The sequence below is a fragment of the Lactuca virosa genome, chromosome 1 (assembly GCF_052849685.1).
Source record: "Lactuca virosa cultivar CGN04683 chromosome 1, Lactuca_virosa_CGN04683_v6, whole genome shotgun sequence".
Taxonomy (NCBI): Eukaryota; Viridiplantae; Streptophyta; class Magnoliopsida; order Asterales; family Asteraceae; genus Lactuca; species Lactuca virosa.
This window is the reverse complement of record NC_136426.1, coordinates 242,157,664-242,170,425: the sequence shown is the minus strand read 5'-3', so window position 1 is coordinate 242,170,425 and position 12,762 is coordinate 242,157,664.

Here is a 12,762-nt window from a genome sequence, read left to right as displayed (position 1 = left end):
AGACCCCTTACAAATGGACTGACTTGGGTTAAGCACTTGCAGCATGCGAGGAGCATTAGGCTAACAGACGATATTAGTTTTAGTGATTAGATAAACCGAAACATGTAATAGCTAAATTGTAATTGACATTTGATGATTGAATAAAAGGAGTTTTATTTATAAGTAAAGTTACTGTCTTGTGTCAATTATTTACTATTTTTTCACTTTGCATGTTTTGACTTACAGAATAATAAAAAATTATTATTATTATTATTATTATTATTATTCAAACTATCCATAGTCGATCATACGTTGGAAGTAAGTATGAAATAGGGCTGTCATGAGTTGGCTTGTAGATTGTCTAAGGAGTTAGACATAGCAAAAGTGTGCTACACCATTCATGAGTGCTCCTGAAATAAGAGTTGAGTATTAGATTCAACCCGCGCTCACCTGAATTACTTCATGAAATTTTTTATGAGTAATTGTGAGACGATAATATCGTATAATCTTCAAATCAAGATATATGAGTTGTTGACTACGAGTTGGTTGTACATTGATGGCACGAAAACGCATCAGTAACTTGATGTTATAAAACGTGTCGTTGTGCATGATTTGATGAGTAGTTATTACAAGTATATAATGTTGAAGTTTATATGTTCCTTTTATCCTACGAGGATTAAAAGCGATATCTTGGGCCCCTCGATGATTTTGTTTTGACTATATGTCGGGCCCGGTCAGAACTAAATTGATGTGTTCCGTTATGTTCTATGTCAGACGAATCGGAAATCGGGAAACAATTTGTATGACAATAAGTATGACTATGTTCCATGTGTTTGTCCGCATAGATATCTTGAGAATAAAGGAGTATATGATCGCTTATCTGAAGGACGCGTTACTGACTAGGTCACAATTCGACAACGACTTTTGAAAGCTTACGATTGCTAAGTCGGATCCGGACGTGCATAAACAGTAATAGTTATTAGACTAATCCAAGTGGGTGACTGTTGGATTTGGTGTCTAAGCCCATAACTATAACTGGTATGTACTTGACCCGATTCGAGCATGGTCCTTTTGGGTTCCCTTCACCAGTGCAATTTGATAGGATGGATTTTGAGAATAAGGTTATTTATCGTTTATTAATATATTACAAGTATAATATATTAATACAAAATTATTTAATTAGTATTGATCAAGAATTAATTTGGAATTAATTTTGAGGTCGAAAGAGACTAATTAAATATATGGGGATTGATTATGTAAATCAATAATTCTTGTAGTGTGGGCTAATGATCCATGATTATGGGCTAAACCAATAAGTTAATCCATGGAGGTTATGTGACAACCCGAAATTTCTATTCTGTACAACCATTCACTTCAATAGAAGTCAGAACAGTTTCTGCTAATTTTCAAGCTTTTTGGAATAAGTTTGAGTATTTTAAGATTAGTACTTCAGAGAGATACCAGGAGAGAGGATGCTCTAGGGTTTATTGTGCAACAATAAAGTCCCAAAGCTCCAAGAGTTTGGAGTTTACGGCCTAAACAAAGGTGTTTACGGCCGTAAACCCTAAATTGGGGGTATATATATGACACTTAGTCATTATTTACCATTTTTCACAAATTCAAGATCCAAACTCAATTCTGTCTCAAGTATCATCCAACAATTCTTCAAGATCCTCAACTTGTAAGTGTTTCTAGCCATAATAAGTTGATATATTACTTAATCTAGTGATTTAACACACTTCCATCCGTGAAATCATTCCAAAAGGCTAGGTCTTCAAGTTTCACCAAGAACACACACTAGTGTTCTTGGACTTTTAGCACCTTTTCAAGCCTCTATCTTGTAAGTACTTCTATCCTAGAGTATAATAAGGCTTGTTACACTTCAATACATCAAGAAAACACCAAGGAAACCAAGGATCAAAGGTGTTTACGGTCCATGAACACCTTGGACCGTAAACCCTAAAAAGGGTGCCAAAGTGTGCCCTAGTCCCTTCTAAGCCTTGGAAACTAGCCTAGATCCCTTCCTTAATGTGTTTAGGACTTGAAAACATCAAAAGACCACAAACCATTTGGGTTTACGGCCGTAAACCCAAGGAGAAGTGGTCCAGGGACCGTAAACTCCATTTAGGAGTGAAATGGTGCCCTAATCTCTTCCTAAGGCTTATACTTCAAGTAGAAATGCTTCTAAGGACTTGTAAAGCTTCAAAACATAAGATGGTCAAAGAAACATGAGTTTACGGCCGTAAACTCATGGGTTTACGACCGTAAACTCAATGAGTTATGGTCACAAAACTGTAAACTCAAATAAAGGGTTCCCTTGAACCCTAAACTCAATAGCAATGTCCTACAACACTTAGATGCAATCCTTAGGACTTATAGCACTTATATAAGGTGTTTTACATGTCCTAGGATGTCTTAACTTTGTTAATTAGTTGTTTAAAGACTAATTGGATACATATATGTGATATTATATGTTAACTAGGATCATCGTGTGTGTACAAGTCTTCAGTTGACACCTAGCATCCTATACATTCCGTTCATCCAAACCACTCACTACAGGTGAGTTCATACCCCTTAATTAACCTTTTAAATGTTTTTAAATGCTTTTATGGGGGGGGGGAATACAAGTTGAACAATTATAGTTATTATATCAATCACATGTGATTAATAACTACCAAACAAGTGGATTTCTTACTTTTCAAACTGTGTTACCAAACTGTTTTACTTCAAACTGTCTTACAAACTCTTTTACATACCAAATGCTTTTATCAAACTCTTTTACATGTTAAATACTTTTACTTAAATTCTTTTAACTTGTATTCTGTGTATTTGTATAGATATAGTTATATAAGTAGGATTGAAAGGACTTAGGACTGATAGCTCACCTTACTTCCTGTTCCTTGTTTGGTTGTGGACTTAGGGCATTCAGGTTATTTGTCCGAAGGTCATTTGAATCCTAGTTATATATCATGTATATGTGTGTAGATATAAAAGGTTACTTCTTTCATTCAGTTCAATGCCTTTGGGTAGCAAAGGTATACAAACATGTTCATATACACAAACAACATTACTAGTAAACTATAATAGATATAGTTTAGGAAGATACTATTACTAGAACAATGAAACATACAATGAGTCAGTTCATTGATGAGTAATACATAGTGATGAGAAACAAACATAATACATAGTGATGAGAAACAAACATAATACATAGTGATGAGAAACAAACATAATACATAGTGATGAGAAACAAACATAATACACAGTGATGAGAAACAAAACATACAAGCTATACAGAGAAAGAACACACAATACAACTAGCACATACATATACATATACATATACATTACCTACAGTTATGTGAGCCACTTAACGGGGGACATGGCACTACCTGTCATGACCCGTTTTGTATCCAGAATCTCCTTAATTGGGGAGCGTATGAGTTTGTGTATAGATCTATACTGGATTGACAATCCTACACCTTGCTGCTCGCTATAGTGGGACTTGCAAGTCTACGGGTGCCAAACGTCATTTCTTACGACGTCTTACATCGTCATTTTACTATAGAGTCGGTAGCAGGATACAGGCCGATCACATGGCACTTTAAATAACAAATAGTTTAAAGTAATTAGTACATCAGTAGTTACTTAATACAACACTACAATACTATTTCATTTTCCCTTTACATTTACTTTGTGATATTCACACAATAAACAATAATGTAAGAACTATATTTTTGGTTAATAATAGTCAGATTTGGGAAAATATACACTCTTACAAGAGACATACACACAGATACTAGATGCCTTGGTAGAAGGCTACTTTTAGTAGGAAACATAGGGTTTTCTAGGAGAGTTCAAACAATTACAAACTTTTACAAAACTTATACATACAGACTTACAAACACTTTCATACAAATACAGACACTAATATACTTATGATCTCACCAGCTTTAAAGCTGATAAACTCTTTCAAAATAACTTGTATTCTCAGGTCACCAGTAGACAGGTACCGGTGCCAGGTTCTGAGAAGATGGAGCTCGTTCAAGACTCATCTTTTATTTTTGATGTATATTTTTGGCGTCTATATAACTTGACAGAACACACTTGTATGAAATTATATTATTAATGAAATGGATGATGTTGTTGCTTGTTGACTACTTTGCATTGTTGTGATACTGAACATGACGTCCTCCACCCCCGAACGTTTCCACCGTTCCGGTTTTGGGGTGTGACAGATTGGTATCAGAGCTTTGTTTATAGTGAATCGAGTGTATCAACCCATAAAAGATATACGAACTATAAACACAGCGAGATTAAAATACTCTGATAAAGAGTTTATACTTTTAAATAATAAAATATTTAACCAAGTATACATACCTACATTCATACTAAAATCAGTGTCACTAGGACAGAACAAAAGTATTACGATTGTTGGACATCACAAGTAGACTTAGAGACATATGGTCAACCCTGGGAAGATGTAGCCTGATCAACTACATTATCCGAGGAGTGATTAGCATGTGCCTAAGTATGGTTGTGAGGTTGCAACAAGTCTAAAAACTTACCAACACTACTACAACGAGAACAGTAGAACAGAACATAAACTTAAAATACTATAGGAGTATTTTACGTGACTATTAATTACTTATCTGAGAACTAAAAAGGTCTTTATTGGTATGTCAATAGTTGTGGGGTGGATACATTAAGGTTATAGGTAACTAGTATGGCATAGACTTAGAATCTGTGATATTTTCTCTACTTCCTGTTCCTTGTTTGGTTGTGGGCTTAGAGTTAGGGTCACTTATTCGAAGGTCTATCCTGTCTAGGTTACCTATGACTGGTATGCACTACGCAAATGTTGGAGTAACTGATAAAGATCATCTTATAATTATCTAGTTAGTTCGTCTATTAATTATTTCCTTATCCCTTTTCTCGCGTAGATATAATGGCTGGATTCCATTTTCCCGGAGACCCGTACTATCCCAACAACGACAATGCAGGATGGCTGGGAGGAGAGCCAGAAGACGATCACCAAATCCCTTTGGATGATCACGAAGCTGAAGGCTTTTCTGATGGTTCTGACTCAGAGCCTGAAGTCAACAACCTACCCCCAACTGCTCAAGACCCAAACCTGAACCCTCGTCCAGCATTTCAAGGACCCACTCCTCTGTGGGCCACAAACTTGAACAGATGGAGTCAGGAACAGGGTCAACCCATACCCTACAATGGAGATAGAAGCTTTTACAACCTCACTGAGGGAGGTTCAGCTGACAGGGTCCTACCCATAATGGTCCGTAGGACTGCTCGGAACAATGAGCACAGTCTAGCAGCTATCGACCGAGTAGTGGAGATTGACGCCAACTCTGGCGTTAACACAGTCCGCATTCGTCAACTAGAGTCTGCTCATGAAAGGACTCAGGTCCGCAATGCAGTTCTACAGAGGGAACTTGCTGAAACCCAAGCTGAAGTCAGGGAACTTCGAGCTCAGCAAGCAAGATCTGATAGGCACGTGAGAGACATAGAACGCCTTCTGTCGTATTCAAGAACTCACTCTTGTAGTTCTCGTTGCCGATAGAGTCTTATCGACTTCTCTTTTGGATATAACCTAGTTTGTGTAAAAACTCTAGTCTAATTTCCTATCTTTGTAAATCATAGACCCGTTAGGTCTTGATTAGGTTGAAGTCTGTCAAAATTTTCCATCTTGGTTGATGTAAGACCTACTGCTAGGTCATTTTTCCCGAACTCATTACATCTGTAGTTCCAGTATTATTGACAGATATCTAACCTTATGGAAATCAATATCCAATTGCTATCATCTGTTAGTACTAGATCTTCATTCAATCATACTATTCAATCGTGCTATTCATTTGTGCTGTTGGGCTATGGAGAGTAGTCCATGAGTCATTCTCATCAATTTTCCTATCAAATTCTTATCAATATCTTCATTTTTCTAAACTTATAGTTGGAAAATGCCTCCACGTAAATCGACAAGACGCGATCCTCCCGCACCAACACCACCTGCTCCTCAATTCGACACGGCAGCCCTGAATGCTGCTGTAGCTGCGGCTGTGGCTACAGCCATGGCACAATATCATTCTTCTGGTTCCACTGGAGGAGGAACCCCTGTCCTATCTACTCATTGTGAAATCCCTGTGCGCTCCAGAGAGTGCTCCTACAAGGACTTCACAAACTGCAAGCCATTGTCCTTTAAGGGGACTGGCGGAGTCATTGCCCTCTCGCAATGGTTCGAAAAGACAGAGTCAGTCTTTGAGATCTGCTCATGCCCGGAGGGAAGCAAGGTCAAGTTTGCTGCTTGCACCTTCGATTCAAAAGCCCTGACATGGTGGAATAGCCATGTCAAGTTACTATCTCTTATAGTGGCAAATGCTATGGGCTGGGAAGCTCTGAGAGAGCTAATGGTTGAGGAGTACTGCCCGAGGGGCAAAATCCTAAAGCTAGAGGAAGAACTGTGGAGCCTAACCATGAAGGGTTCCAACATAGTCTCCTACACCGCCAGGTTCTGTGAACTGGTGGCCCTCTGTCCCAACATGGTTCCTACAGAGGGGAAGAAGATTGAAAGGTACATATGGGGGCTAGTGCCTCCATTCCAGGGAAATGTTTTGGCTTCAAACCCCACTACATTCGATAGTGCCAAGCGATTGGCACATCGGCTTATAGACCATGGGGTTCGTACCCCGGCCGCAACAACAACCTTGGCCATGTCAGAACCCGTCAGAACCGCTGATTCCAAGCGGAAGTTTTGGGATGACAAGAGAAAGACAAAGGCTGCCAAAAAGCAGCAGGTCGTGGCAGTTCATGCTGCGATAGCACCTGCTGCTGCTCCGATAAAGCAGTACGCTGGAAGTTTGCCTAAGTGCAACAAATGCAACTTCCACCACGTAGGAGCCTGCCGAGAAATGCAGTGTTTGAACTGCAACAGGAAGGGGCACACTGGCCGTTTCTGCAAAGCTCCGGCGCGGCCAATCACCCAAGTCCCCGGCGCTGGTGTGAGCCAAACTTGCTACGGTTGTGGCGAGGTGGGCCACTACAAAAGGAACTGCCCGAAGGTAGGGAATGCCGGTGGAGTGGCAAGAGTTCTGGCCATAGGCCACGAGGAAGCGGTTGCCGACCCCACAGTGGTCACTGGTACGTTTCTCCTCGATAACTCTTATGCATGCATACTGTTTGATAATGGAGCGGAGAGGAGTTTCGTGAACCAAAAATTTGCTCATTTACTTAAGCAAAAATCACGAGCACTTAAAGAACCGTTCACTGTAGAAATGGCTAATGGAAAGACAGAGAGCACTAGCAATATATTCATAGGGTGTACCCTAACACTTGATAACCATTCATTTTCGATCGACCTCATGCCGGTTTCTATTAAAAGTTTCGACGTCATTATCGACATGGATTGGTTGAGTCTTCATCGTGCCGACATCATGTGTTACGAAAAGGCTGTATGCCTTAATCTGTCGTCTGGCGAAACTCTAGTAGTATATGGCGACAAACCCGGCACGAACCTTCGTATCATCTCGGGCATTCAAGCTCAGAAATTCTTGCGAAAGGAATGTCATGCATTCCTTGCTCATGTGGTCGATATGAGCCAAGAAACGAAAGACATTCAGAACATTCCAGTAGTACGCGACTTTCTCGACATCTTTCCAGAAGAACTCCTAGGATTACCTCCACAACGTCAAGTCGAATTTCGAATCGACTTAGTTCCAGGGGCTACTCCCATAGCCAAATCGCCCTATCGTCTAGCACCTGCAGAGATGCAAGAGCTGTCCTGTCAACTTAACGAACTGCTCAGCAAGGGCTTTATAAGATCAAGCTTCTCACCCTGGGGAGCTCCAGTCTTGTTCGTCAAGAAGAAAGACAGATCTTTTCGTATGTGCATCGACTACATGGAGCTCAACAAACTGACCGTCAAGAATCATTATCCTTTGCCTCGTATTGACGATTTATTTGACCAACTTCAACGGGCGAACTTCTTTTCAAAAATCGACTTAAGGTCCGGATATCACCAACTACGAGTGCTAGGGGAGGATGTTCCAAAGACAGCCTTCCGAACTCGTTATGGGCACAACAAATTCGTAGTGATGCCGTTCGGATTAACAAACGCACCTGCTGTATTCATGGACTTAAAGAATAGGGTGTGTCGTCCTTACTTGGATCAGTTCGTCATCGTCTTCATCGATGACATACTTATCTACTCTCGTAGTAAGGAGGAGCATAGTCAACATCTGCGACTAGTCTTAGAAACCCTTCGTTCGGAGAAGCTCTATGCGAAGTTCTCGAAATGCGAATTTTGGATCCGACGAGTCGAATTCTTAGGGCACGTGGTTAGCGAAGAGGGAATACACGTGGACCCTTCCAAAATTAAAGCCATTGAGAACTGGTCAGCACCGAAGACGCCTACATAAATTCGTCAATTTCTAGGTCTCGCTGGCTACTATCTTAGGTTCATTCAGAACTTCTCCCGCATTACGAAACCTCTTACGACGCTGACCCAGAAGGGCGTGGCCTTTGACTGGGAAGAGAAGCAGGAGAGAGCGTTCCAAACGATCAAAAGAGCCTTGTGCACCGCACCAATACTATCCCTCCCCGAAGGGATAGAAGACTTCGTTGTCTATTGCGATGCGTCGAATCAAGGACTCGGATGTGTTCTGATGCAGCGAGGTAAGGTCATCGCCTATGCCTCGAGACAGCTAAAGACACATGAGGTCAACTACACTACCCACGATCTTGAACTAGGAGCAATTGTGTTTGCTCTGAAGATCTGGAGACACTACCTGTACGGTACAAAGATCACAATCTTTACAGACCACAAGAGCCTACAACATATATTTGACCAGAAAGAGCTCAACATGAGACAACGATGGTGGGTCGAGCTACTCAGTGATTACGAATGCGAAATTCGTTATCATCCGGGTAAAGCCAACGTAGTAGCTGACGCCCTAAGTCGGAAAGAATATTCTGGTCGTAGAGTCAAATCATTGACTATGACTATCCATTCACACTTGTCCACGCAAATTAAGGAGGCTCAGCTCGACGCTTTGAAACCTGAAAATGTGGCTGGTGAATCCCTGAGAGGGATGGATAAGAACTTGGAGGTTAAGGGTGGCGGAGCTTATTTTCTCATGGATCGGATCTGGACCCCGAAACTTGGTGGTTTCAGAGACTTGGTCATGAACGAGCCGCACAACACTCGTTATTCCGTCCACCCAGGTTCAGATAAGATGTATATGGATCTTAAAAAGTTATACTGGTGGCCTAACATGAAAGCAGAGATTTCTACCTTCATAAGTAAATGCCTTACTTGCGCAAAGGTCAAGGTCGAATACCAGAAACCCTCCGGTCTACTACAACAGCCAGAGATACCGGAATGGAAGTGGGAGCGAATCACTATGGATTTCATAACCAAGTTGCCCAAGACAACGGGTGGACTTGATACCATATGGGTCATCGTCGACAGATTGACCAAGTCCGCACACTTCCTGCCTATCAAGGAAACACACAAGATGGAGAAACTTACAAGAACTTACATTAGGGAGATTGTACGACTGCACGGTGTTCCCATATCCATTATCTCAGACAGAGATAGTAGATTCACTTCGAGGTTCTGGCAGTCGTTACAAAGTTCCCTAGGAACTAGGCTGGACATGAGTACAGCCTACCATCCACAGATAGACGGGCAAAGTGAGAGGACTATCCAAACCTTGGAAGATATGTTGCGAGCCTGTGTGATCGACTTTCGGAAAGCATGGGATACTCATTTACCCATTGTAGAATTTTCCTACAACAACAGTTATCACACCAGCTTAAAGGCTGCTCCATTCGACACTTCCTCCTATACAGGAGCTCGAAGGGAGGTGTTAGAACAATAATTAAAAGATCGATAGATTCAAAACAGTTTAAGTGAATCAAAACAATAAGAACAATGATTGAATGTGTGATGAATGTTGTATAATCAATGCCTTAGAAGAGTTTAATGAGAACTTTTCTGTAAAGACAACGTAGGGCAAATTGAACATTAACCCTCATACAAAACATGCATGCAATATTTATAGCCTAACCCTAGCACCATAAATACGGATGGACATGCCCAATCTATTTAATAAAGGCTAAATACATACATATTAAATTTGACACATCACAATAAATAACCCAACAATCTCCCCCTTTGTGTCAAATAAGGAAGGAAATTCTTCATTGCTGTTGGCGCTTCTGAACATTGAAGGGTTTCGACATCAGACCAAGTAAAGTGTTGTGAACTTGAATATACCACTTGATCATGTCTGTGAAGCACTTCTTATCCGCAACATCATTCTTTTTGCATTTGTCAATAATCCCTAAAACATAGTTCAAACAAGCTGTGGAATAAAGATGCGTGTCTGGTAAGGAGAACAAACACCTCTGAACATTTGTACCATCTCTTGCACTTTGTTGAAACGCCACACTCCAATTGTCCTTTTCGATTCTTCTAAGTTTCATCTTGGTGACATCGTTTGGAGCTTCTTTTGGTTGCAGAGTGGGTTTCTTTTGGAGAACAGTCGCGATCTCCACATACATTTGCCAACTTCTTGGATGTAGGAAACCAACATCCTTTTCAGATATGCCACAATGGGTTCAAATTTCTGTTCATCTTTAGATAAAAGATTGAACAAAGAAATCCAATCATATGGACTGAGGCACGGAAAATCTGCAAGAGTGAATTCAAAGATCGATTTGCTTGCCCCTCGTGATGCTTTGAACCGAGCATTAATAAAGCTTTCTGTTTCAACCGGATCAAAGACTTTCACAGCAGTAATCTTCTTCGAACTCCAAGTTTGATATTGGGGATTTTCGTGCTTGAGATAAAAGGAGATAAGCATGAGATTGGCATCGTTATCTGAATCAGGAGCTTTCTCAACCTTATCAAAACAACAGAATACAAATGCTTTCGGAGTTATTGGAATGTCAAGCTGAGACTCCGAAGTGTTTTCTAATTCAAACGAAGCAACTGGCTCCAACCAGTATACATTCTGATTATCAACTTCCTCGTTCAGAATCCGATCCATGGACCAAGGAGGTAAGAGGGACTTCTGAGTTTTGAGTGTGACTTGAGCATCATGAGCCTCCTTTTCCCAAGCTTCAGCTTCTTTAGTAATACGCAGATTCTCATCAATCTCTTTGTCACGAGATTTTCTTTTGAGCTGAGCCTCCTCTGATAAGTCTTCTTCTTCTTCCTCATCATCATCATCATCATCAATCTTATCTTTTCCTTTCGATCCATAAGCTTCATTACCCTTCATATCTTTTGACTTTGGAGGTGGTTTGAGTTCGAACTCACCAGATTCATCAGCTAGTTTCTTGGGTTCTTTATCAGATGACTTCTTGGCTTCTCCCCATTGTTTCGGAAGAGTACTAGATTCTGAAACACCCTCTATACGATTTAGCATGGAGAACAATGGTTTGATTTTCTCTGCCAAATGTTGTCGCACTGAAACCGTGAGCAATGAGTCACAAGTCTCCACTAGATTCTGCAAGTAAAGATTGATATCCGCGACACAACTTTTAAAAACGGCTTTTTCGGATTAAAGAACGTCAAACTACTGGTTGGCATTTGCCAGTTGTATAGAAAGAACCTTCACTTTTGCAGTCTTCACAGCAAGTTTATCCATGGTCTTATTCTCCATACCCAGATCTGGTTGAAGCTTTTCAATTTTTGAAACAATGGAGGCACACATCTCCTCATTATCTACTCGGAGGTCAGAACGAACTTTAGATAAAGCATCTTTCTCCATTTGAAGAGTGGTGCCAAGAATTGTAATCACCTTGTTTGCAGCTGTTGTGTTGTTATCATGGGAACTCCGAAAATCCTCCATAAATTGAGTAACATCAGCATATAGTTTTTTGACTTTTTCAGTCATTTCACGGACTGTCTTTTCTGAGTTTTCAACAGCCTTTAGAGAATCATCGAGGTTTGAGGCATGTTCCTTGGTGAAGCTTTCGATTAATGCCTTGACAAACTCATATGAGTGTTCATTGCTTGAAGATGTTTTGGAAGACTCAAGTAGAGTATCCAAATTTTCATTGAGGGCCTTGAACTTCCCTTTCGTCATTGGTGCATCATCATCACTTTCCTCGTGAACAGTAAATGGACTGTGGTGAAAATATTGAAAGTCGTCCCGATCATCATCGAAGATTGTATCCGGATCATCATTCCTCTGGGTTGAGATTGGGGTAGAATCTTGACCAACAGTAACACCAAAAGCACCTGCCCCCGTATCAGATACGTTGACAGTCACTTGAGGTGAGCTCGTAGTAGTGGTTGTTGTTGCTGTGGATTCGGTGTAAAGGGGGGTGGTTTGAGCAATCGAGATATGTGGTTGCGAAACACCAACAGATACATTAGGATATGGAGCTATGGTGATAGATGTTGAAATAGGTGTAGAAGTAGCAGTAGGAGAAGGTGGAGGAGAAGGAACATGAAATGATGCATTTGGTGAAGGAACTGAAGTAGGAATCAGAGATTATACTTTTGGAATGGAGTGAGTAGGAGAAGGTTTCGAGACCATTGGTTGGGAACTCACAACAATATCATCAGTTTCATTCTGAACTTCGTTCCGCCCTTGTAGATCCGAATGAGTGCGAGATTCGGAAGCTTCTTGAACTAGAGTCGGAGATCTAGGCTTTTGGCAGATTTCTTGATCTTCTTCTTTGGAGTAGCAGCAGGTTCAGAGGGACCTTCCTTGGATTTTCGCTTTCCTCCCTTCTTTGGTTTGTTTCCTTCTTCAA